Raw genomic sequence first — 26,429 nt, 5'->3', positions numbered from 1 at the left:
CCCGACAATAGCTCACAGTACTGACATCAACTGTCCTATAACCAAATGGGGCGTAAAAGATAAAATGCCTAATGGTTTGCCTTTTATTTCCGACTTGCGTGAAACTACCATTTTCGTCCCACGTGTAACCTTTGCTGAGCTAGATCTTTGTAAGTGGGTGCATAGACTGTCCGTGATTGCTACTAAAACTGAATAATAGTAGACTTTCTTCTGTTTAATAATGCGAGTCGTATTCTGCGATTTTAGTTACGTAGTTCTCGCAAAAATGTTTGATGATACTTTTTCACTATTATGCAGTCGCTGGTGATCATGATACACGAATGAAATACATAATTTATGTTATTCGATTTCATCCGAGAGAATTAAGTAATTTCACCGCACACTCGAACTTTGGAGGCAGGAGCTTTGGCCAGTGACCCACCCCACTATTTCTGTACCTCTATTCTACCACACAAAATCTTAGTAAATAGTGTAGAACTTGAATAGATTTAGTACATCAGTCAGTAGGTTTTTCCGTTTTATTCCTCACAGATATCTATCAGGGGTATCAAAGTAACTGTGTGAAGTAAATCGAAAGAGCCATTACGCTAGCATTCAGCCCCAATTGGTTGGCCGATAACGCAGCGCCTAAATCACGCCCTATTTCACCTACGAAAGTACTCGACGCTATTTGACGATCTAAGGCTCAGAGGAATAAACCAACCAGAGTCGCCATGAGCAAATCTTTATACGAAAAAGTCCGTCCATTCACGCATGGGGCGACGCGACAAAAGTACTTAACATCTGACTCATGCATTTTTGATCACATCGATAATCAAGCACACGACAAAATTGAGAAACACAAACCTAATCTTGACCTACACAGGTATGTATACACAGGTCTTCATAAATACAAGTATGAGTGACGCTCTCGTATCTTCGACAAAGGGGAAGGTACGGCGTCTCCAGTTAGTTAAACTATCTAAGACCAAGTCTTGGATATCAAATAAAACGGATATACACTAGCATGGAAGACGTGACGTGGTTAGAAAGGTCATAAAGGGGCTTATAATGGCGCCGATGGTACTTGACAATGGATACGGTAACGCTAATGTTTTTGGTAAACAGCCATTTTGAGTCAGATCGAAGGAATTTGGTGGTAATGCTTTTACTGTGTGCCATCGAATTCTTCTTGTTGCTATCAATACTTATATACTACTTGTAAAACTGAAAAGTTTGTATGAACGTGCAAATCTCAGGAACTACTGGTCCGATATGACAAATTCTTAGATAGCCCTTTCACCGAAGAAGGCTATATGCAATATTTATTTTCCTTTCGATTTCGCCCGCGTTCTGAGGCTACTAGGTCTCAGGTCTGGATAAAAAGTAAAGTTTGAATCTATGAAGAGGTAAATACACTATGGCATCACGCAATAACTACAGACTTAAAAGCGCACAAACAGCGGTTTAAAGCTATATTATCTCAAACTAACTCTTGCTAACTTCGCGTACCCGGCTTAGCTAACCAATTGTAATTATTATGATTGGATTAGCACTTGATACTCTATCCTTATTGGGTATATGGGTATAACTATGATAGGCCTTGAAACTTTAGGGGAACGGGTTTTACATAGAGTTATGTATGTTAATTAATATGTACCTTCGTCATACAGCCCTACTAATATTGTTAGTGTGAAGATACTCCGTTGCGCTGACTTGTTCATACGAATATTACCTATAAAAGCTTAGTTCGTTCTTGTGTCTGTAAGTTTGTTACTTCTTCACGTACACGACTAAACGGAATTTGATGCAACTTTACAACAATCTGTTCGCTGCGTTTCCTACTGTCATGGTATGGACACCTTGATTACACATTAGCATAATTTCGTTGTTAATTGAAATATTATGTTGAACATTTTTGTAATAACTGTGCATGAAAAAATCAGGAAGCAATGAAAAAACAAGCAGGCAGTGCAATCATTATTTGAATTAGAATCGAATCAATACGGTAGGTAAATGGACACATTACCTACAATAATTGGCCTAATGGTTTATTATAATAGAACCATTAGCTACTATTTTAGACTGTGATTTGTAATCAATACCTACGTGATTTATATAATGTACTGCCATAATGTGTGTGGCGACAAAAATATATTGTTATCGAACTCGACATATCGATAAACTTTGGTCATTCAATTAGTTTTGCGCTCTTAATGGAGTAATCAGTATAATTAAGTACGAGTATACATACAATAATATGTGGGTTATCAATACTCATGGAAATCGATCGATTTGTTCGATTTTTTACGCTTGCAATAGTCGGTTTTCAGATTATAGAACGATTTATACATTGTTTTATCGTGTTTTAAATGCGTTTCAGAATTTTTGAAACAGACAGACCAACTTCAGCCAATAGTTGGCTCGATGACGGTTAATTTTGGAGACAATCGTGAATCCAATCAAATCAGTCGGCCTGATACCTGATCGTTGTAAAGTGTTCACTACTAGTCATTTCCATACTGATAAATGATCACGCTATAGGCTAAACAAAAGTTTGCAGTGTGCTGTGAATCTTTAAACTATGCAGTATTTTTATTTAACTGACTTCTCCCTACTGACAGTTTTAAAAATTGTCATGATCACGTCCCACATGTATATATTATAATGTTGTACATATACAGTATTGCATTTCCTAGTACATATATGTATACAAAATACCTTCTCCATACGGGTAGCAGTATTTGTGTTGGTTAACTATTGTTAGTGTTTATGTTAGTACACTAAACACATGCAAGAAATTCCTAGTATTATTTGTAGTAGTAGAATAGCTTATGTTTACAACTTCGTCATCCGTAAACGTCATACTGAGGTCGTAATTTATGTTCAGTCCTTTGTAGAGTAGTGTGTTACAGAAAGATAAACAGCTAAAATGTTGGGTCTAATCGTCTAAATAATTTGCAATTAAGGATTATCTACTACAACCCTATACTGCCTGCCCCAGGGTGCACCATTCACCTAGTCGTGCAGGGAGCACCCTGGCGAAAAATGGACGAGGTACGAGGACGACTGACTGGTGCCGGAATACCCACCACACAACAGTAAATGTGTATTGAACATGTATCATGCCTTGTTAGCTGGTAGTCTCGAGCTAAAAAATATGTCACAAATGCTCACCAAGCCCTTCCAACCTGGTGAGGATTTTGCCAGGCAGTATGCGTTTTTAGGCGAAGATAATAAAAACCATCTGTCTAAAATAAAATTTATCACTCATACTTCATTTTTCTTTATGGGAAAAGGTCTGTGCCTTGCAGTGGGCCATTAAAACACATGATTAACTTTCACTGCATAATTAAAAAGGTGTGAAAAGACAGCCTAGTTCATTTTATTAAGGGTTGGGTTTGCCAGTTAAGTACGGGATTTCATTTAGCTAATTACTTTTATGTTAAATTCAAACATTAATGGATGAAAAGTTGGCTTTTCTTAGCAGTTTTGACCATTTCAAATTAATTTAAATATGTACATGAATGAAACAGATAGCTAAAAGAATATCTAAGAATTCCGTTTTTTTTCATTTGAGTTACTTATGGAACCCCTTAAAATAGATTTCAAAATACAAAAAGCCAGATTACCAGAAAAACAAATCCACAAATTAAGTGGTTCGTCAATAAAGGGAATTAAAACTGCTACTTACGAAAGTAGTTCTTAAGATTTTTAGATAGATATAACTTACGCAATCTTTCAATCAGTTTTTCGCAGACAATTTATCTAGCTATAAGATTTTCAAGTCGGGCAATTTTTCAACGTTCACCTGGCGGTGATTTCATTAAGCTAATTGCCTCTTCCTTTATATTCTAGAACCTTCGATCTATTAATACCTGGAGCCTGGCGGCAATGTTTGCTCTTAAATGGACCTCTATAGAGCTTCGGATGGCTTTGAATGCAAAATGCGACGCCATTCAGCCGCTTTCGGTTTTTAGGCCATTCCTGAATGATGAGTCAATACGAATGTGTGAATTACGGGTTTAATATGAATGAATTGAATTGAAAGTGTTATTTATAAGGTTTGCTTAGAACCTTATCCATTTGTAATTAGTATCTGAAAGTTGAATGAATCTTTTTTAAGAATGTCTTAGAATTGGGAGGATATTGTATAAAAATTAAATCTGGAACATTTTTAGTTACGTTTAAATCGTTATACATGCAAAAGTTTGGATACCATAGTACGAATAGTAGGTCATTTTGCTTGCAACAGCAAAATTAAAAAAATAACAAAGCATCTATTTCATCACATTGTTTAGATTTAACTTTTCTTATTGTGGCTAGTAGACCTTTCAATATTTTTGTTGTCTTTTTGAAAATGTATTGCTCTCAAAATTATAAAACGGCGGCTAATACCGTCGTAATGTCATCTGAAAACCATCGAAATACTTTCCTATTTCCGGAAAAAGACCTGTTCACCTACTTCATAAACCCTTATAAAATATACACGTGACATAGCCGTGGCCTTAATGAGGACCAACCCTCTTTGATGGTGGCACAATCAGTTCATTTATGCGGATCAAATCCTGGCAATGTGTTCGTAATATTTTATGAAAACATGTCGGAAATATAATAAAAAATGTTATAGAAATATTGTGTAGCTCGATGAGTTACTCAGGTGTATATTTTTAAGAATTGGTATGTATTTCTTCCTTGTAATGGAGCTAAAAATAGCTCATGTTCTGTTACGTTAAATTGGCAAGTTAGGCAAAGTGCATATTTATAAAACCTGTTTCTCTTATTTATTACATTTATTCTTGGAGCGTTACCTATGATAATTATGGGCCTATCATCTCGTACTTAAGAGTTAACCACTATGCATTGACTAGTGTCTTTTTTAGATGCACTATTGGTCTTAATTTATTGTGTAGGAAATACGCTTGTTTTTATGCCTTATGCAAGATGATTAGTTTGTGCTAACTGATGTAACTACTATAACACATTACGTATATAAATTGCGCAATATGTATAAATAGCCAAACACGGAAGCATTACATAATTGAACTAATATGGAAAATTCCGCCTCACTTCACCACGTTTGTACCCACCCTTAGATAAATGCCTTCCAGCCTTTCATCTATTACGGACTCAAGTTTACGGAGCAACAAGCAATCTCAGGGAACTTTAAGTGGATTTTAAAAATGTATGATAACTGCTTATTGCTGTCATCAAAAAGTTGAGCTGAGATATAATGAAGTAGCTCAAACTTAGCGCATCAAACTTCTTCACTTTGTGTAAGTGCAATTGTTTTTGTCAGCCACACTTATTACGAGAAGCTAAGGTACATAGGGTGATGACTTATTTAATTTAATTATAAAGCATACTCGTAGCACATAATCATTTTCTGGTAGAGCCCTTTATTAAAGAACGAATAAGTTTTTTCCGTGGTTTTAACACACCGTTGACTTAAAGGAAATAATACTTTCCGCACCCGATATCTTTTTTAGATAAAAATTATAATAGATACCGTCAAATTGCATCAAAATATGTTTATACAAATATTCAACCCGAACCTATGAATGCCTTAACTAATTTATGTTTATCGTAACAAATTGTAACTCATTGTTTTATATGTATCTACTAACAGAATTAAATACATAACTATACAAGTGGACTAAAATTAAAATGTCTTTAAAAGGAAAGATCCAAAACTTCAAGTGCAACGATGCGTCAGGACTGTGTGGGTGCCACCATGCAATATAGAGCACAATGACCTGTTGCACATTGGTGACGGGAATGGGTACACACACACATAAACACATATACGATGTTAGTACCAGCATATTGCAGTTTATTGCTAAGGAATAAAATTGTTGTTTAAATGTCTAATTGAAAATCGATTCAACCAACATTCGTGAGTAGATATAAAATAAATGATTTAGTTTTCTTTCTTTTTGGTTTATTGGAATAATTTTTCTGCCAGTTGATTTTCCCGCATTTTCACACCAATTCTTCAGCTAATATTAGTACCCATTTGATATTGATGATGTTTCTAATATAATATAAAATATCGCTATTTTCTAAGATTTATATACAAAAAGACTATAAAAATATTGATAATTAATTTTATGACAATGTGATGATTCATGCCAGTTCAGATATCTATAAGACATGAAACGTGCTGATAAACAGATGGGCCATGTCATCGTTAATTACCTAAACACCTGGAACTACAAAGGCATCTTTAAGAGCGTTTCCACACTATTAGTTTTAAAACACGTGTGTATAACAATAAGCCTGTGCTTCTAAAACTTCTTTCATGTATACGATAAGACGAAATTGCTACCAATTTGTGACCATTCACAGTAAAAAGAAAGAAAAACATATTTGTATGTTGCAGGATGACAAAATCCTTCGTGTACTTTTTAATAAAATAAAAAATAGATAATGACAACATAAAACATCAAACAATTGAAATCAGTGTCAAAAGGTGAATGACCCCTTATCCAGAGGTTACTACAATAACGTAGGAATTGAAAACAATTGATTATCTGCATAAACAATATCATTGTTTGTTTGTGTCATCTAATAAACTGGCTATTGTGATTATTATAATAATATGTTGATTAAAATAATTATTACGACGCCTAAGTAACATTATAATTATGATACTAACTTTGTCTGTGCCCCACGAAGGGTCAAAATTCCTGTTAAGGTCTAAGAAATTGTAATCATCTGCTTAACATTTTCCCAATTATATTAGTGTTTGCTTTTATTCTAACTAGCGTATCAGTAGGATTGTACATGGAGCGACTGCCTATCTGATCTCCTCAACCCGGTTACAAGGGCGACCCGGCACCCCTTGGCCAGTATGGTAGTCAGACTTCCAGGCTTCTGATTGTCAAAGATGTTCAAATGACAGCTGAGACCCACCATTTGCACGCAAAAGTGAAGCTCACCAGTTTTCATCGGTACTACCGTATTCCTTTCCAATCAATACATGGCCTAGCCTTCACTCACTGGTCATATAAAAGTATAATGTGCAAGCAGCTGAGGGTTTCAAGGCGTATGAGGGCAATGAATCCATGAAAGTGTTGGATTATTTGTGGATTGTTACTCTATACCGCCTCAATTGATAAATGCGAAAGTTAAAAGTCCTTCTCGGCGATTACCTACATTTAGAATTAATTTATAGTGAATCCTTACTTAAAGTCATTTGTTTGTTTGTTTGCTTGAATGCGTTAATCTTAAAAACTACTGCTCCGATTTGAAAAAATCTTTCAGTGATAGATAGTCTATTAATGGGCTCTTTTTTATATCAGTGCACAGTTTAAATAAGCCTTAAAATTAAGTAATGTTTGCCATTCTTGATTCGAAAAGATTTATTGAATACACACTTAGCCTGATCTTGTAGTTTGTACACCTCTGCTCAACTCCTCGAAAAGAATAAAGCACTATTTTATGCTAAATTAAATTAGAATAAATTCAAGATGTACTTCAGTACAAATGAGTTCAATATAAAGTACTCTTCAAAGCTGAGTTACATGAACTGTAGGAGCCACTTGTTCGAGCAATGATGCGAAACAATGCACGCTCCTTTCTAGTTTTAGAACTTAAACTTCAAGTGCCGTTAAGTTGCAACTTGAATGTAACTTTAAGAATGAGTTTAAATTATTTATTTTTAAAAGATTTAAATATGACCTTGCTACTTGTAAATTACTAATAAGCTAAATGTTAAATTAACTCTGTCCGTCAGTTGCGATTTAAATTAAAATAAAGGCAGTGAATGTCGGAATTGGACGACGAATGTTGCTACGTAGAATTTTCGCAAAGATAGTATTATAAACCATTCTAGTTTAAAAAAATAGCTTTTTCTCATCCAAATCAAACTTACTTTCAAAAAACACAAACGACGAATAGGTATCATTTAGGTACAAAACCCGAAGACCGTAAATTTCCTATATTTTCAGGCGAAAAAAAAAGGGGCAGTACTTTATTATTTTCCGATGTGATACTGCGGCTGAACGGTACATTGTTATCAACGTTTATTATGAGCCTGTAACATTTTATAAGTCATTAAGCGACCACCTGGTGCCCACGTGTGCTGAAATGCCTGAAACCTACCTATTTTTATAACTGAAGATAATGTTATGAGACTTTCAACTCTGAAAAGTTCCACCAATAATAGGACGTAAGTATTTAAAGTTTATAATGTTTTCAGTTACAGAAAAGAGAATCTATGAATTTACGTTAGTGCTTGTTAATTATCTATTGTACTTTACAAAGTTAATGCCATAACAAAAATCGGTCTTAGAAACTGCTAAAAAAATTTGGCACTGACAATGAGCCAAAATTTCTCATTGCATACTGAATTCTAAGCATAGTCTTAAATCGACACCTAATAAACGACTATGATGATTGAAACCCAACAGTTCCCATGAGAAAAATACCATCACTGTACGAAGTTCAATAATTATCTTGTCACAAATACATGTATCTGTAAGCTACAACGTACTGACAAGCATTGACCTACCCACATTTATTTTCATCGATTATTTTCTATTCAGGCCATTGGTTAAACTTCCATTCATATTATTTTTTAGACGTAACAATACATTATTGTCCGTTTGCTGGAAGGGGTATCGCCCACGCATGGGACTCGGTTATACTTACGTCACTTTATAAGTAGGTATGTAATATACATTAATATAGGTCATTTGCTTATCAGTTTTATATTTACTCATATAGTAAAGAGGATTTTTTTTTGTTTGTTTGTACCCAAAAGGCTACTAAAGCGATTTGAAAAAATCTTTCTCTATTAGAAAGCTAAATTATCCCTGAGTAATATAGGTTATATTTTATCCCGGTACGAGCAGTAGGTAGTTCCCACGGATCGCTGGTGAAACCATGGGAAAATCAGCTAGTTACTTATGTAGGTGTACGTAAAATGCTTCACTCAAATTTTGACAGTTAAAAGTTATCTTTTCCGTGGGAAACTATTGTAGTTGTAAAGTATATTTTAAATTACAGCAGTGATTCTTGCTGCCTTTTAAGCAGTGACTAATGTTATTATTTGTGAGTGGTGTTAGTTTAAAATAGTTTGGTTGTAAATATATTGTATCGCAATATGTGGTTATTGCAAATTCATGTCGTGTAACCAAATAAAAAAAATGTCGTCAACGTTTATAAATACATCACATTGGCAAATACGATGGATATTGAAACACTATTTGTGTTTACACTAAAATCTATACATAGGTTAGTTTTTAGTTTTATTTGTATGCCCACTAGTGTAGGTAATGGTTATGCATGATTGATGGGCCTGCATTTTTAGTATTGAATGTTTGAGCTGGATACCGCATAAAAACCGCCAGTATTCGTTTTTGGTTATACGTAAAAACAATGCATGTGAATGCGGTAGTTTCTATAAACATTCGAGCTTTATTTGAACGAAACTTTACTGAAGTTTAGAAGTGGTAAAAAACTAATTATCAAAAAAATGTTGACGTTCTTTATATCAAGCGTTTGTTTTCCGATATCTACCGTAGGTATTCATAATGATCCCTTGGTCTATCGTTCCAATTTTATTTGGGGTTGACCCAACATAAAATTGGAACGATATCTTCTTTAATCTATTATCTTCTTATATCTTCTTTAATTCTTCTCTGTCTGATAACATATCAAATTATGTACTTTCTACTGTGTATGACATATTAAAAAAAACATCAAACGAGGTGAATAGTGAAAATCTATATACAACAGAATAGAAGAGGCAATAAATATAGGCTTGTTTAGCGACTCAAAAATGTCACTAAGAGTGACGAGGGTTAGTGTTTTATTTCAAAAAAAAATTCCTCATTTACGTTATCCAGACGTATCTGAAACCTAAAAATAGTAAATTATATTTTATCACATCCGAATTATAAGATACCTTAGTCATATCCCGGATGACCGATATTGCGTCTAAAATTGAAACTTCAAAGGATGGGTTTAACTCGTCATGATGAGTAGAATGAAACGGAATGGAACCAAAAAAACATTGTTTGTTTACACATACGAATAACAATGTCACGTTTCATTTATTATAAAAGAATTGCGTTTCAAAACGTTTTGTTTGGTGTTATTTTTGAGTGAGCGGTTATTTTTGAAACACATCATTTGTTAAAAAATCAGTCGACTGTGATGCTGATGTCACACATTTAATGCCTAGTGAAACAATAGATGATAAATGTATGTATTTTTTTCATAATCTTGTGTAAAACATCGTGTGGTATCATTTTGGCTAAACATAAAATTCCTTTCTCTCGTGGGGATATCAATAAAAAAATAAGATACAAACAAAAAAAAAGTTTTGTTTTGTTCTAAATACTTTTCTGAAAACTCCATATTTTATGAAAAATAAAAATCATATCTGAATCTGCACTTAGATTTCAATGTAAACATATTGTCGACAAATCTTAACAGAATCCTATAACACCTACGATAAATTTAGCGAGAACAATGACTTTGATCTAATTAAAGCAAATCATTCAACTTGTTACAAATTGGATGTGACGAGTAATTCCGAGATACACCTCTGATAGTACGACGAAACACCGCATGTATACAAAATTTATTTATACATACAATATCTTTATGACTGTGGTAGACAGGTAAACTAACACAAGCCACGATCTTGAAATGTCAAATTTGAACTTAGACCAGAGATCTTGAGAAACTAAAGACACCTTAAAGCATTTGTTGAAGAAGTTATGTTGGGGAAGTTGGGGTTGGGGTTTGTTTAGTATTGACAAATTATTATTTTCGTTTTTTGCATTCGAATACTACCTACCTTAGAAGCCACATATTTTCATACACGTAAAACTAAACACAACCACCAAAGTTCAAACACAGCTTAAATAAATAAGCAACCGACGGCCTCTAAACCATTAAACTATTTTTACCCGCCTCACTCTAGTTTGTACAGGCTAATGGGTGCAATCAGTTCATAACACGCTATGCTCTATGCTCCAAGTAATGCAAGCGACCATGACCGATAGGCGGAAAAGTCTGGCAGTCACGGCTACCCCTCAAGGTTCTTACAACATGAAATCTTGGTGGAAACAACTATGTATGTTTAATTTTAGCTGTTATTTGCGGTTTCAACCACGTTCTGGAAGAACTACTTCCCTTACCCGGGTAAAAATAAGCATACGTCCTTTGTCAGTTTCTGGACTACCTGTCTTTTTAATATCATTTAAATCGGTTCAGTAGCTTAAGACTAAAAGCACCACAGATAGATATAGTTACTTTCGCATTAATATTACTAGCTCATTCCCTTACATTTTGGGAGAATCACTTTTTGCAATCGGATAAAAAGGAACTTATGTATATAGGTATATCTCATATCTCACGTTTTATTTACTTCTGTGTATCTTTAGAAAACAGTTTAAAGTTTAAAGAACTTATTTAAAGTTCAGTAGTTTCAGCTTGAAAGCCTATTAGACGAGAGTTATTTTCGCATTCATAATATTAGTAAGGCTTACCATATTCGAATGTAATTTCTAATCACCCATAGCTATGCACATAGTGTACCACATCACAATACACGCTTAAACTAATCCGATCCATCTGTTTATCATTCGATTGTCCGTCGTATTCTGCATGCAAACTATCTGTACGAGGTGGTACGGATTTAACTTGTACCAAGGATAAGTAAGGAATGGAGTACCTAATAACGTACGTAAGAAAGTTTATTTGTGGTAATAGGATATTTTTTTATGTTTGCACGTTGTATTATATAACTGCTTGTTAACTGCGGTTTTTATTTTCTACTTAGCTTCAACAGTGGTTTTATTATCGTGAGAAAATCTTCCTTTTACATCTTTACTAGTACGATAACATTTTGCGGAAACATTTTGTTTTTTTTTGCGCCCTAATTCTAAGAAACTACTGATCCGCTTTAAATAAATTAGTGAAAAGCCTCCAACTTTTACATATATGTTTTGTCTAAATTAAATGAAATCCTTATCTTTATCAGTTCATCATTAATAACACGAAACACCACGTTACGTTCAGTCGACTCTATATCATTCCTTACCCTTAAAACACACCTACACCAGTAGCTTCATTCAATTATTTACCTGTCGTACTCACAGGAGGGCTATTGTGGCGAGATCTCTCGGCATTAGATCGCTTGCTAGATCCATGGAGAACCAAAATGACGCGCGGAGGTGCCATAACGGAAAATCGCCTAACAAAGTAGCGTATCAAAATGCGGGTGTGCGGGACGTTACTGTCTATATTTTTTTGCAATACCAGAAATCGTTGTCAGATTTCTCCAAGAACACAAATGCCTCGTTAGTTCACTAGTAATTGATAGTTTTGGTCACGCCCATCGTACATTTTTGACCGACAAGAAGGCGCTTGACCTACCCGCCTTGTGGCATCTCCGCTCATCTTTCCTTACTCCGTGACTAGATCCATGTGGTCAAATTATAAGGGTGCTGCATCTGCACTGCGAATGTGATTGTCTTTCCCAATTGGTAGACTCGAGTTTGACTTGATTTCCATCGATTTTGGGATGAAGAGATGGCATTGGCATTGGTTAGTCTTGGTTTTCTATTTTATGTTAATAATGTGTAATGTGCTTTTGAGATGGGAATTTTGGGATGTAAATTTTGGGATGAGAGGCTTCTGTTTTTGAGATGAGAAATCATCACATGATTTCTCGCACTGTGGGTGAATTTGGACGGAGTATCTGAATTGTACTGACGACTTTACTTCTAAAGCCCCTTCTGTACGAGGGCCGGTAACTCTTTAGAACAATCCTGCAGCAAATACACAATATACAGGAACGTAGACCGATAGAACGTACAACGCACGGACAGATAGAACGTAGGTACAATGTCATTATTTTTTGGCATCATCGGCATCCTATTTATATTTGAGCAAAGACCTCTTTTCGCCACGTTCAGGCCACGTGCAAAGAACACGAGGATCATAAAACAACACTCTTTCGTTCTTTCAATGGTCCATAAAAATGCAAGCATGTACTTCACTAAATATACTATCAGTAAAAAGCTAGACATCAAAGACTTTGGAAGGCAAAGCTTCACAACTAGGCTAGGCTTGACATGAACTTTGCAAAGGTACTAAAATCACCTACTGTTGCGATGCAGCCCGTATGCAGAGACCTGACTTGTGGCGTCATTTGCAATGCAAATCGCCCACGTTTGAGCTTTGCAGTTTCTTACTTAAACTAGTTAGTGTCTTGCTTCGTCATAAGTGTCAGTTTTGGTGATCTTTTTGACGTATGATGTGAACTATACCTAGTATATTATGTTTTTCGGTGTAGCGTGATTTTCAAAGGTATTTTAATATAGTTTTTTGTAGTGCTATTTTTGTACCTTCTACTTTCGTGCCATTTTTTACCTTCTACTTTCGTGTGGTATCCCATTACATATTATAAAAATTAACTTTATTTTGAGTAAGATAAAATTCAAATCAAGGAGGTACCTAAAGATGAAATTATAAGTTAATGAACTCAAGATCAAGTTTTCTTTTTGATAGAAATAGAATAGAATAATTTATTTGCGAATAATAACGATATGTCCTTTAAATTTGTGGCAAAAAATCTCAGCTATATAAATATTCCTTTACATCATGAAGACTAGTAAAACCTACGTTACCTGCGAACCTTGTAGGTCATGGATTAAAGACATCAAAAGACGGCCGGGCTTCTCAAGTGGGGTGTAGTGTATATGAGTATGTAGGCTATTGACCTCGCTATTATCCAGTATGTGGTGTATACTTGACATATATAGTGACTCTTTGATATATTTTATTGTTGAACGCCTCTACTAATTCGTATTAGCTTAAAAATAATTCTCTATTACAATGACATACTATTATGTTACAAACATGGTTAATCAATTGAAAATTGAAAAACATCTTTCCATTTAGTTATAGAAAATCGTAATGCACAGGAATAGCAATGTCAACAGATTGCTATCTTTATCACTATAGTCGATACTTCGATAAACAAATCGTTAGTACAGATGTGTTTGTTAATCTCAGGAAGCACTGAACCGTGTGATAGGGTTTTCTACGGAGACGGTTTTCTTCATCAAAAGCGAAGCCTTGATTGCATTACATTCCGTATTTTAACCGTAATTATATTCTTTTCCTTGTCGTGCTTTTTATTAATTGATAAGTGAGATTTTTTTGAGTTTTAGTTGATTTTGATCAGGCTCAAAATTTGTACCTGTTATTTATTCCATTAATTTATTACAAAACTCAATTTCCTAAGTTCTCGCTAACCACCACAATTTTCAGGCCACCCGTCTTTCATTTACACCTTCAAGGTTTCAGAATCATTACGCAAAATGACTAGTATCAATTACGACCAGGGTCCAGGGTCCAGCCCCCCCCCCTCCCTCCTCTCAACCCCCTAATCGTCGCCATTTGTTCCGACCATACAACGTAGGCTGTTCTGAAAGTGAAGATAAAAATACTCGTCGGAACGGCGTTGTTATATTTTATTTAATGCGCCGGGTATTAGGTATGTTGCTGTAATGTTACTTCTTAGAAGGTTGGTGTAGAACTGATGTGATCTCTGAGCGTATTTTAGACACTGGTACTACTCTATGATACTAAGGTACATAAGGATTATTAATTCAATCTAAGTATTGAAAATGACTATCGTCCTACAAAGACAGCATCAGCACTCAGAAATTGTATTTAGAACCTAATACGATTTAATCTCAGCATAGTTATCGGACGTTGCCTGCGTAACTGCTACTTTGTTGTCGCTCCGCTAATGTATTTTGAAATCAGTGCATAAACTTATAAAAAGTGCTGGTGATAGTGTTAACCTGGCAGAAGGTGTCCACTGCTATAAACTTGTGCTAATAATTTTGTGCTATAGTGTAATTTTTTAGAAATAATAGACAAAATAATCACACACTATTTATCCAGCCTACCGACAGTTGTTTTATATCTGTGCGTGGTGCTAAAACGCGTAAACGCCGCGTCTTGCACGGCGCTTATGACATTCTTCTCGCGAACTCTGTTGAACGGACGGTGCTGCGGCCTTTATTAGTGTGCTTTTGGTTTTGCTTACCACTATTACTGCCAACTTACTTTTCTTCGAAACTGTGGGAGGGTCTTTATTGCTGTGCTGTTTTTAATTACCGAAAATAAATAGAGGATATGGCTTCATCAATACAATCGTGGGGCTGTTGTACCAGTGATCGTTTGCAATTGGAGGATGACAAAGAATTTATAAATTGTATGAAATGCAAAAGGTCTTTTCATTTTGCCTGTCTGTCTATGCCTGAAATCCCTATTGAGGAGGAGGCTTACTACAAGTGGAATTGTTCGGGTTGCACAATTGCGATTTCTAATGCTTCTAAGACCGCTAAACCGAACAGGAATGTTTCTACTACAAGAGGAAACAAAAGAATGGCATTGAATTCGCCACCTCAGACCGCAGCAATTACGGCTGAAGATGTGCGTACTATAGTGCAAGAGGTGGTCGAATCTGAGTTCACTGCCATGCTCCAAAAACTTAATAGCACCATAATCAGCGTTGTCATCAAGGAATTGGCGCCTATTAAAAATGAGATCCGGGAGTTGACGTCATCGTTAACATTTCACACGAAGGAATTCGAAGAACTTCAAACAGGACATAAATTACTAGAAAGAACGGTTAAGGACTTATCTGAACAAAATTCCAAGTTAAATATGTTAGTGACGGACCTAAGTCACCGGGTCAATTACATGGAGCAACAGACTCGTTCCAACAACCTCGAAATTCAGTGTCTTCCTGAAAACAAACATGAGAACCTATACAATGTCGTGAAGCAGCTGGGAGCTGTTGTGGGATGCAGCCTGAATGACAGCGACATTCATCACTGTACTCGTGTTGCCAAACAGCAAGCCGGTAACAACCGTCCCAGATCCATCGTTGTTCAGCTTGCCTCTCCAAGGACTCGCGATACTCTCCTGGCCTCGGTAATAAATCATAACAAAAACAAGAAGGTTAACTCAGAGAAACTCAATACTGCGGATCTGGGCATTGCTGGCGATAAAACACCGGTATTTGTAGTTGAACATCTTTCGCCGGCTAACAAAATGCTACATGCAGCCACTCGACAAAAAGCTAAAGACAAAGGGTATAAATTTGTCTGGGTGAGAAACAGCAGGATTTTTGTTCGAAAAACCACCGAAGACGAACATATTTTGATAAAGAACCTAGATTCCCTAACTAAGTTAGTATAGTTTTCAAAGAGAATCTTATTCGTTTTTAAGTACAAAATGCATGCTCCTGTGAAATTTAAAATGTGAACAATTCGATAACTTAAATATATACTATCAGAACTGCAGAGGATTGCGAACAAAAACGAATATGATTTTCCGTAATGTGTGTATTAATTACTATGACGTTATAATTCTTACTGAAACCTGGCTTAACAGTTCCATACACAGCAATGAATTATTCGATGACAGATATACGGTCCACAGGAGAGATAGAGAGACCTGCCAACTTGCTGGTAAAGAAGGTGGGGGAGTTCTAATAGCAGCCAAAAAGATATTTAATCCTAAACGATCAGAACATTTTGAGAGTGGATGTGAGGATGTCTGGGTTACTTTGGATCTTCCTTCTAACGAATGCTTTCGTCGAATAACTTTCTGCGCTGTATACTTGCCACCACCAGTACGCATGTCTCAGCTGGATTGTTTTCTGGATAATTGTAACAATGTATTGGAACAACTAAACGATTCATGTACATGTATTATAGGTGATTTCAATTTGGGCTGCATAGATTGGAAACTTGACAGTAATTTGAATAAAAGTCAAAAACTGAGTAATACTTGTGAAGCTCTGCTGGACTTTACTTATGTTAACAAGCTGAATCAATGTAATAATGTATATAATGCCTCCTCACGCGTACTAGATCTTGTTTTAACTGACTATCCATTGTGTAATGTAGAAAAAAGTATTGGCACCTTATGTAATATAGATCTGTATCATCCGCCTTTGAACGTAAATATTCGTCTTAAAAAAGCAGCCAAACTTCCATATAATATCACATATGAGTTACGTGATTTCCATAAAGCTAGCTACGTAAATATAAAAAAATACCTAATGGAACAGGACTGAGAGGAATTATTTGAGGCGAAGCATAACGTCAATGATATGTTGCTGGCATTTTATACCATCATCAATGATGCCATCCAAAGATTTATCCCTGTTAAAAAACCCAAAAATAGTAGATACCCCCCATGGTTTAACAAAACTCTCATTAAAATGTTAAATACCAAAAACAAGATAAGAAAACGATATAATACTTACCATAACCCATTGGACAGGGTTGAGCTGAAGATAATTAACAAACGTTGTGATTCACTTGCTATGACTTGCTATAATAATTATTTGAAAAACCTTGAAGAAGCTTTGGCCAACAATCCTAAAATAATCATTTTGGACCTATGTTAAAACTAAGCGGGGTGGATCTAGCTCGTATCCTTTATCTATGACGGATGGTACAGCTACATCATCAGATGGAACACAGATATGTGAGTTTTTTGCCTCTTACTTCTCTTCCGTATATAGTCCTACTGAAACCAGGTGCAGAACTTATGACACTACTAGTTTTAATAATATTCAAGATAGTAGCATGGCCTTGCACATTCCATTTATCGACGGTGAAGCGTTATATAAAAAACTAAAAAGTTTAGACCGCAACAAGGGTGCTGGCCCAGATGGCATTCCACCAGTATTCATATATGAATGTGCGAATGAGCTGGTCATACCTTTGTTGCGTATTTTTAACAGATCTTTATCTACCGGAACCTTCCCGTCAATGTGGAAGGAAGCGAAAGTTATCCCCATCCATAAATCCGACAAAGAGAACTTAGTTTCGAACTACAGACCGATTTCAATTTTATCAACCTTTGGCAAAATCTTTGAGTCTATATCTGATCTAGATCTGCCCCCATTTTCAAAACCATCTCAAAATTTTCCTAAGTGAGGAGCAACATGGTTTTGTGGAATCCCGATCGACTAATACCAACCTGGTGCTTTTTACTGAGCTATTAACGACAGCAATAGACTCTGGATACCAAGCTAATGTTATATACACGGACTTCAGCAAAGCGTTTGATCGGGTTTCGCATAAAATTCTCATTTCCAAGTTAAAAAGGTATGGTGTTTCTGAAACACTTTTGTCATGGCTCAAATCATATCTCGAAAATAGAAGTTTTTTCGTAGTTGTTAATGGTTTTCGATCAACCGTTAGAAATATATCTTCGGGCGTGCCACAAGGTTCCCATATGGGGCCGGTACTATTCAACTTTTTTATTAATGATATTCCGAACTGCTTTCGCCACTGTCATATTTTTATGTTTGCCGACGACCTAAAATTCCTCAAAATAGTTAAATCTGAACACGACGCTTCCGAATTACAAAGTGATTTGGACGAACTGGTAACCTGGTGCCAAACAAACCAGATGCTACTAAACCCTGGCAAATGTTACCACATTAAATTTACTAGGAAACATCATCCCATTGCCCGAGATTATTACATTGAAGGAGAAAAACTAAAAGAACTGGACGCTATAAGGGACCTTGGTGTTATATTTGATCGGAAACTAACTTTCGCCCCACACATAGATAATATAGTAAAAAAGTCCTCTAAAATTTTAGGTTTTGTTATCAGAAACACAAAACAATTTAGAAACTACAAAACAAAAATAATATTATATAACAGTTTGATTCGAAGCATATTAGAATATTGTAGCGTAGTTTGGCGGCCACACTATGCTACTCACTCATTGCGTATTGAACGTATCCAAAAACGATTCTTAGGGCACTTGGCCTTTGTTAATGGTTTATCTAGAAAAATACGCTCATATAAGGATAGGCTAAAGTATTTTAATATGGTTACCCTAGACAAACGCAGACGTCTGAATGACGCAATGTTTGTTTGCAAGGTTTTGGCCCATAAAATTGACTGTCCGCCAATATTGAAAAAAATTGGCTTCCGTGCCCCCTCGAGAATTCCTCGCAGTCCTATAACACCACTATGTCCTCCGCAGAGAAGAACTGTTCTGGGTGCAAATTCTCCCTACGCGAGGTTTTGCGGGGTTGTTAACAGCTGCAGTGACCGTATCGACCTCCACTTTGATGGATTGGGAAAATTGAAAGCCAGCTTTCACAAGTATCTCTCCGATCACTGAGCTCCTTTCCCTTCCCGCATTGTCTCGCTGGGAAGGATTTGTTATAAAATTGTTATCTTATAGTACCTAGGTACTATAAGATAACAATTTTTTTTTGTTTAATTTCTTTAATTTATTTTGTTATCTTTTTATATACCTATAAGTATTTAAAATTGTAAGTTACGGCAACGATTTGTGTGCATGCAGTGTTTACCTGTAAGTGGTTGTTACACTTTACTCTTATTTGTTGCTTGTTTCTTTGTTTGTGTCAGTGTATACAATTGTTGGTAAACCAAAATAAATAAAATAAAATAAAAATAAAAATAAATCTCAAATGAAATTGAACTTTCTGGATAATAAATTCAATAACAATGCCAAAAAAGCTAAAGTTGAGACATTCTTTAAAAGCTTTTAAATATTTTGTGTTCGACGGTCAAATCGAACCTAGAACATCACCATTATTTTAACTGAGGTAAGTGTATGAAAACACACAGAATTTCAAGTTGAATTTCTATTCCATAGAAAGATAAATGATAGGTATCCTCTAACATATTTTCTGACAGCGCTTCACAGTTAATATGTCCACGTCTAAACTATACTTAGGGCAGATCCTAAACACTGAAGGTAACATGGAGGACAAAATCTAGCGGAGGTGCCATAACGGAATATCTCCTAACAAGAGTAGCGCGCCAAAATGCGGGTGAGCGGCGAAGGACGTTACTGTCTGTTCCCTTATACGCCTTCATTGAACCCGACCATTTTTTGTAATAGCAAAAATGTTGACAGATGTCTCACAGAACCCTGTTAGGTCTGGTTAGTTCACTTTTAACTGATCACTTAGGTCACGCCGCGCCCCCGTATCTATTTGACCTAGATGAAGGCGCGTGACCTACCTGCATTATGGCATCTTCAGTCTTTCCTTACTCCGAGGAAGGTAATCATAGCTGGAGAGCCGACTGCGGTAATCCTCGTAAAGCAATGATTCAGTAGAGCTTGTCACCATGATGAATGAGGGTACTTAGATGCATTTGTGACCGCGTGAGCTACTTCATAAGTAGTTCTAGTAGGTATGTGGGTGGCAAGAATGTGATATGAAAGTGTTCGTGCATAATATGAGTTTCAAGTGGGATAAGAATAGATTTAGGGTCCACAGTTAAAACTCATGTTTATAAGTTAAGCAGGGGATGAAAAATATTTTAATAAAAAAAGCATGATTAATATCGCCTATTTAGTACCTTAAAAATTATTCCATAACACACTGATACTCAACTGTACCTAAATGATTATTTAAATAGCAGGAATTGGATAGGCAGATGATGAATTTCATAATAAGTACAAGGGCGGATCCAGCTTCGGCACCAGGGGGGGGTCACACAGTCGTGGTCAAGTCACAATTTTTTTTATATTGTAGCGTTTACTTCTTTTCATATTAAAAGTAGTAGTATAAATACAATAAGCGCGATCGTAGCGAGCTCGAAATTTTTACGAATGTTAAGAAAAGTGTCTTCATGTAGAAAATGGCCCAAGCCGAGTGAGCGCAATTTCTCGTATTTATACTACACACACGCCAAATAAAAAAGCGACAATATTTGTTCAGGTCGAGGACTAAGGAAAAAAAAAGTGTTATAATGTAGAAAATGGTCCGAGGTGAGCGAACGCGATTTCTTGGACATAATCCCAGTCGCGAAATAAAAGAAAGCGCGAGCGAAGCGAGCGCGAAAATTTTTTTTCAGTTCGAGGACTAAACGTAGATTACGCTTTCTTGCTGTATAACAAATACAAGAAAGCGCGAGAATTTGAAAAGTATTGTGTACGCAGAAAAGGGCGCGTACGTTTTTTATTACAGCAACAGTAAAACATTTTCTGTGAAAACTTCAACTGACTTACTATTGGTAAGGGTTCATGAGATCAGGGCCGTCTCTAGCTATGATGTAGCGCCTGGGTGCAATCATCACCCAAGTAGGTAGGTAAAGGACTTAAAAAATGTTTCCAAATCATTGTAGGCTCAAACTGTTGGCCAGATTTAAGTTATGAAAGTCGAGACAGGACAACGTAATTGTAAAAATTTGCTCAATTTTTTTTAATTTTGGGACACAAAAAGTTCATAAGTTTTAAAAAGCGCTGTAAAGTAACAAGCAGTCGGAAGCGCGTTTTGTTTTTGAGGACTCCATTAAATTTTTTTTCTGCTATATTTGACTTGTGAATTTATCAAGGCAAGGCAGATATAATATTGCGCGAGCGAAGCGAGCACGAATTTTTTTGAGCCTACGACACAAAAGCACCTGATTAAGTACATTGTAAAGCAACAAGTAGCCGCGAGCGCAGCGAGCGCGAACTTTTTAAATTATTTGTTTGAAGACTCACAAATCAGACTGGGAATTACGTACAAATAAAAAGGAACCGTGATTAGAGCGAGTGCCATTTGTGTTCGTTGTTTCGGTTCGTCAATAACAATAATAAACAATCAGAAATACAGTACAGACATAGTCATTTTCTCGCGAGCGTAGCGAGCTAGAATTTTTTCACTTAGTTGGAGGATGTTAAAAGTTAAAAATAATCAAAATGATCAATCCAACAAAGCGAAGGCGACTTTTTTGTCAGTATCATGATACAATGTGGAACTTCCTTATCAATCGGGTGTAATTTCTTCGAAATTTCGTGGTGGTGGGGCGTCCCGCGGCGCCCCTGATATTGAGGCGCCCAGGTTATTCGCACACCCTGCACCATAGGTTAAGACAGCCCTGCATGAGATACAGCATGTAATGTAGACAACCCGGACAGCGGATTCTTAGTAACAGGGTCCCGTTTCCTCCTTTTGGGTACGGATAAAGAGTAAATAAAGAATAGAGAGCGAGCGTTGCGAGCACGAATTCTTCAGCAAAACTACTCTACCTGTAACTATGTAGGTATCTACCTATTCACTCGGAATAAAAATTATCTTATACTTATAACAAAAACATAAAACATCGTGTTTAACCATTTCAATTATTGGTCCTCTTAAGTCCTGAACCTGGCCCAGGGGGGGGTCATGACCTTGTGACCTACCCCCTGGATCCGCCGTTGAATAAGTAGTAGTCAAAATGGCATATTAATTATAGTACTTTTGTGTTCATTCAGAAATACATGCTGTTTCTTTCAAATGTTTAATCGTACGTCGCATTAAAAAGTGTTACAATGAAATGGCGCGTTCGATTCCCAGTTCGGCAGATTTATTGGTCGTAAACTGGCGTGAAAAATATCCTATTAAGACAACGGATTTGTTGCGTTTTAGATACTCAGTTGTTTTTATTATGAAGTCAATATACCTAACTGAATTTTTTTTGTAGTTTGTTGTAGTTTTGATAGTCAAAACTTTCAGTCCATTAAGGGTGCACCTAGGCGCCGCTTCCTAATGAATCATTTTATCTGCTGGTTAAAACCGCTTGAAAATGCGTGCATTCATTTCTGACTTTACTACGAAGAAAAAGACGGATAGACGCGGTGACAAACTTTTACTTTTCAAAAAGTAAACACTTATGTAATAACTTAGAAGTATTTTCATATTTTCAACAACAGGATATTTTTTCTAAAGGCTATTGATACACATACAGGTTGATTCTGCAACCTGTTGAGCTTATTGAAGTCTGCCTATTCCCGGCGGTTCCACGTTTGCAATGTTCAGGAGCTCTTGTAAAAATACGATACTAGAGTGTTCTGATCGATACTAGATATTTCAGATCTCTAAGTCACATTCTATACCTATTACATCCATTAGCTAAGCTTACAGGATTTTATACGAATCGATATCTTCAATAAAACTTTTCTCTTCAAAAGAAAAATTCTCATAATCCATCGAATTGGTACTTAACAGACTTTCTTTCCAAAGTCTGTAAATAAACTTCGCGAAGATATTATTTTCCATCGAAATTATATGCGAAATCCTAAGTCATTATTCGCGAAAACTTTTTATACGCAGTAGCAAAAAATAACGATAATAATAAAAATTATCTAAGCCCTCATGTTCGGATAAAAAATCACTTTGCGAGGTTTTAGGGGTCCAGGGCAAAATGTCAAAAACAGCAAAACAACAATCTGTATCAAAAAACATAAAGAAACCACCTTAAAAATACCCCCTTCTTGGAATAAGTTGCAAAAGAACATTCTTTAATATTGTTTATGAAGAAAATAACAGTAAAAATTAAATCATTAAGTTTCATAATATACATAAAATAATAATGAGCAACATAAAAAATTTGTTATGATTTATTAACTAGAAGTGTAATAAAATATTTTCGCAATTAAAATCAATATTGATAGGAGAAAACAATTGCGAATTGCACCCAAGACTTTTCTAAAGTTTCAAAAAACCCTTCGTTCGCGAACCCGACTCGCACTTGACCGTGGTTTTTTTTTGCACAAATTAACGGAACAGTATATCATGTGGATCGTTAAGCTGTCACGGGGTAAATAATGAGCCTTAAATATACACCGTGTTAAGAACTGGACTTATTTTCATGTAAAATCTTCAGGGATTTTGTAGCAGCCTTGGGATTATATCGGCTTCCGACAAAATAGGTGTAGATATAAAGGGAGCGTGAAATACTATAGGTATGCATATTTTTTTAAGGTTGGATAGCTAATGGATTGTCTGCTCTTTTCCTTTTTTTATGTCACAAGGTCAACGTTCCTACGAACTTGATCTACCTCTACACCTTTATCTACAAGTTTTAATAATATAGGGGTTGCTTCAAAAATTGTTATGGTTGATACCTATCAACCATAACGGCAAAAGGAAGCTAATGTAGTTTATATCACTAATTTTAATAATTTACGCTTTTCTAAGTTCCGTAGCAATTGTAGTTTCGTTGAAGCCGCAATATTTGTCAGTTATTAAGGCCTTTATGATTACTTCCCAGCCCAGAAGGTTTATGTACTTCATACCATGTAACATAAAAATACCTCTTTATTATACCAGCAGAGAACTTAAGATTTGCAATTGCTTATGAACCACATACTCATAAACAAAACAAGGAACAAAACATGTAGTACAGTAATTAAACACGTATATGTTTACGAGATATCGTAAAACGTGACGACGCATAAACAGCAAATAAATGACTATTATTACAACTATTACTGTGTTTATGCGCTGATCTTATAACAACTGCATTAAGCCTAACCTCTACAGTTCAACAGATAAGAGTTATTGTCTGTTTAGAATAAAGTAAACAGTTGTTATGTTGACCATTGAAGGGTTAAGAATCAAGAGGCAAAATCTTCCGGTGTTCAACTAATTTGCAAACAAAGAAATAGTGTGATGAAAATCATATGACTCTTACATGAAATCGGTACTTCAAATAATTTTCATTTGCTCCATTCCTTACAGAGTAATTTAATTTAGATAGGTGTTTTTCATTATCTCCGGACTTATTGAAGCAAGAATTTACGATTCCAATGAATTGTTTCAACTTTAATCATTAAAATAAAGTGACGATAATTCTGTAAGTGTAAAATAAACGAAAAATATTTATTTAATAATTAAATTTAAAGTTGCTCATTTTATTCTCCCAATAAATGTTGTTGTATATTAGCGGAACAAGATATAATCGCCACTTATTACTCTCTTACCAAAAGCACATAAACTAACCTATTTTACCCAAATTCCTCCATCACCAATAAGTTGAAATTCCCATGACCTGCGGTTGCCGCGTCCGTCTCCCGTCCTATTTCGCACTCGAATGATTTTTATACGGCGCAGCGTCTCGGCGCGATAATACTAAATCTCGACGTTTCGTTCTACTGATGTAGTTTGTAAAAACTGGGACAGATTTATATTATTTTTTCATATTTTTTCGCTTATAAGGAGAAGGATTGAGCGTTAATCACTTCGCTTGCTCAAGGTGAATTTTCGACTAGGACTAGTGTAATTAAAAACGATAACCTAAACACAGTTAACCAAAATTCTGGACGTGTATTTATTGTTAGAAATCTGTCGTCCGTTTAACATTTTCAAATATTAAAATTAAAAAATAAAACGTAAATACGAAACATATTCTGAAGAGGCAATCTACCACCAGAAACTGAAAAAGACTGCTCCATATATCTATCCACACAACTGCATTCATGAATTTTAAGGATGATTCCGTATTACAATACATCACCGTGCATAAATATGCATGTAACATTTTACCATATTCATCAGAATGTTATGTTTGCTTGTTTCAAATCTAAACTCACTCATTTATATGTATGGACCTGGTATATTTAGAGCCTGCAAACTGGAAACTTTTTATCGGCCAACAGTTTGGTCGATCTCAAAAATTTGTATGGAGATGAATGAGGTTTTAGATCGAAATCAGACCTTCAACTTAATTAAATATCGATGTACATAAAGGATCGGTATCTTTACAAAAAAACAATCATCTCTAGCAAATAAACATTAATTTGAATTTGATCAACTAGAGAGTTGATTTGGATTCACAATTACCTTCAAAATAAACTGTCAGATCAACCATCAGCCGACAGTTTAGTCTCCAGTGTGCGGATGCTCTTAAACAGATCAGAGGCGTCATACTGTCGCATTGATTTACTGTTCACTAACAAAGGATATAATGAGTAAGGGAATAAAATGTATATGGGGTGGAATAGCTAGGGGAAACTTTTGTTTTATGACAAACATTCATATATTACAGCTAGTAAAAACAACTGACTAATCAAGATATGTCGGAAGCTATGAAGGAAATAATAAAAAGATATTAGAAATGAAAGCACCCTAAGTAGTAAAATATGACGTAGTATAATAATCCATTTAATAACATTGCTCAAGCTTTCACTAAAGTCCTAACAACGTGGTGGCCTAGTTGTTAAAGCACCTGCTTCTTAAGTACGATTGGTAGTAGTAGTGTTAGGTTCTATTCTAGGTCAGACAAGTACAGATGTCACTTATCCAAGTAGTATGTACTTTCTATGTATATCTTAGACAATAAAGAAGGGGAACTTCTTGTGGTAACCTGTTCTGAAACCATCAAGCAAGAGTGGTGACTAACGCTCATTCCTCCTCTGCATGAGAAGAGGCATCTGCCCTGCAGTGAGACACTAAAAAAATACTGTTGATTGAATATCCATACTTGGTGTTGTTAACCCGAAAAAGTCAATCATACACAACAACCTACGTTCGACAGGTGTTTAAGTTCCCATACAACATTTTCTTAAAAACGTTTCAAACGTCTGTTCAACTTTTTGTACTAACACCGACAGTGTTGAAGTTGGTTTAAAATGTACATGGA

At 35.6% G+C, this 26,429-nt stretch overlaps 1 protein-coding gene across 4 annotated transcripts in view; it reads left to right on the top strand.

Moving 5' to 3' along the window:
- LOC110379177 (octopamine receptor Oamb) overlaps window positions 1-26,429 on the top strand; it is a 128,685-nt gene that overhangs the window by 6,523 nt on the left and 95,733 nt on the right. Inside the window, exon 1 of one of the 4 annotated variants that reach the window (XM_064039992.1) lies at window positions 10,034-10,191. The exons of the other annotated variants lie outside the window; for them this stretch is intronic. The gene's annotated coding sequence lies outside the window, so the exon portion shown is untranslated. Of the gene's footprint in view, window positions 1-10,033; window positions 10,192-26,429 lie in introns of those variants that run through there. 4 annotated transcript variants of the gene reach the window in all.

Source organism: Helicoverpa armigera, chromosome 21, assembly GCF_030705265.1.
Source record: "Helicoverpa armigera isolate CAAS_96S chromosome 21, ASM3070526v1, whole genome shotgun sequence".
NCBI lineage: Eukaryota > Metazoa > Arthropoda > Insecta > Lepidoptera > Noctuidae > Helicoverpa > Helicoverpa armigera.
Note: the sequence above shows the minus strand (reverse complement) of the source record. Positions and strands in the feature narration are given on the sequence as shown.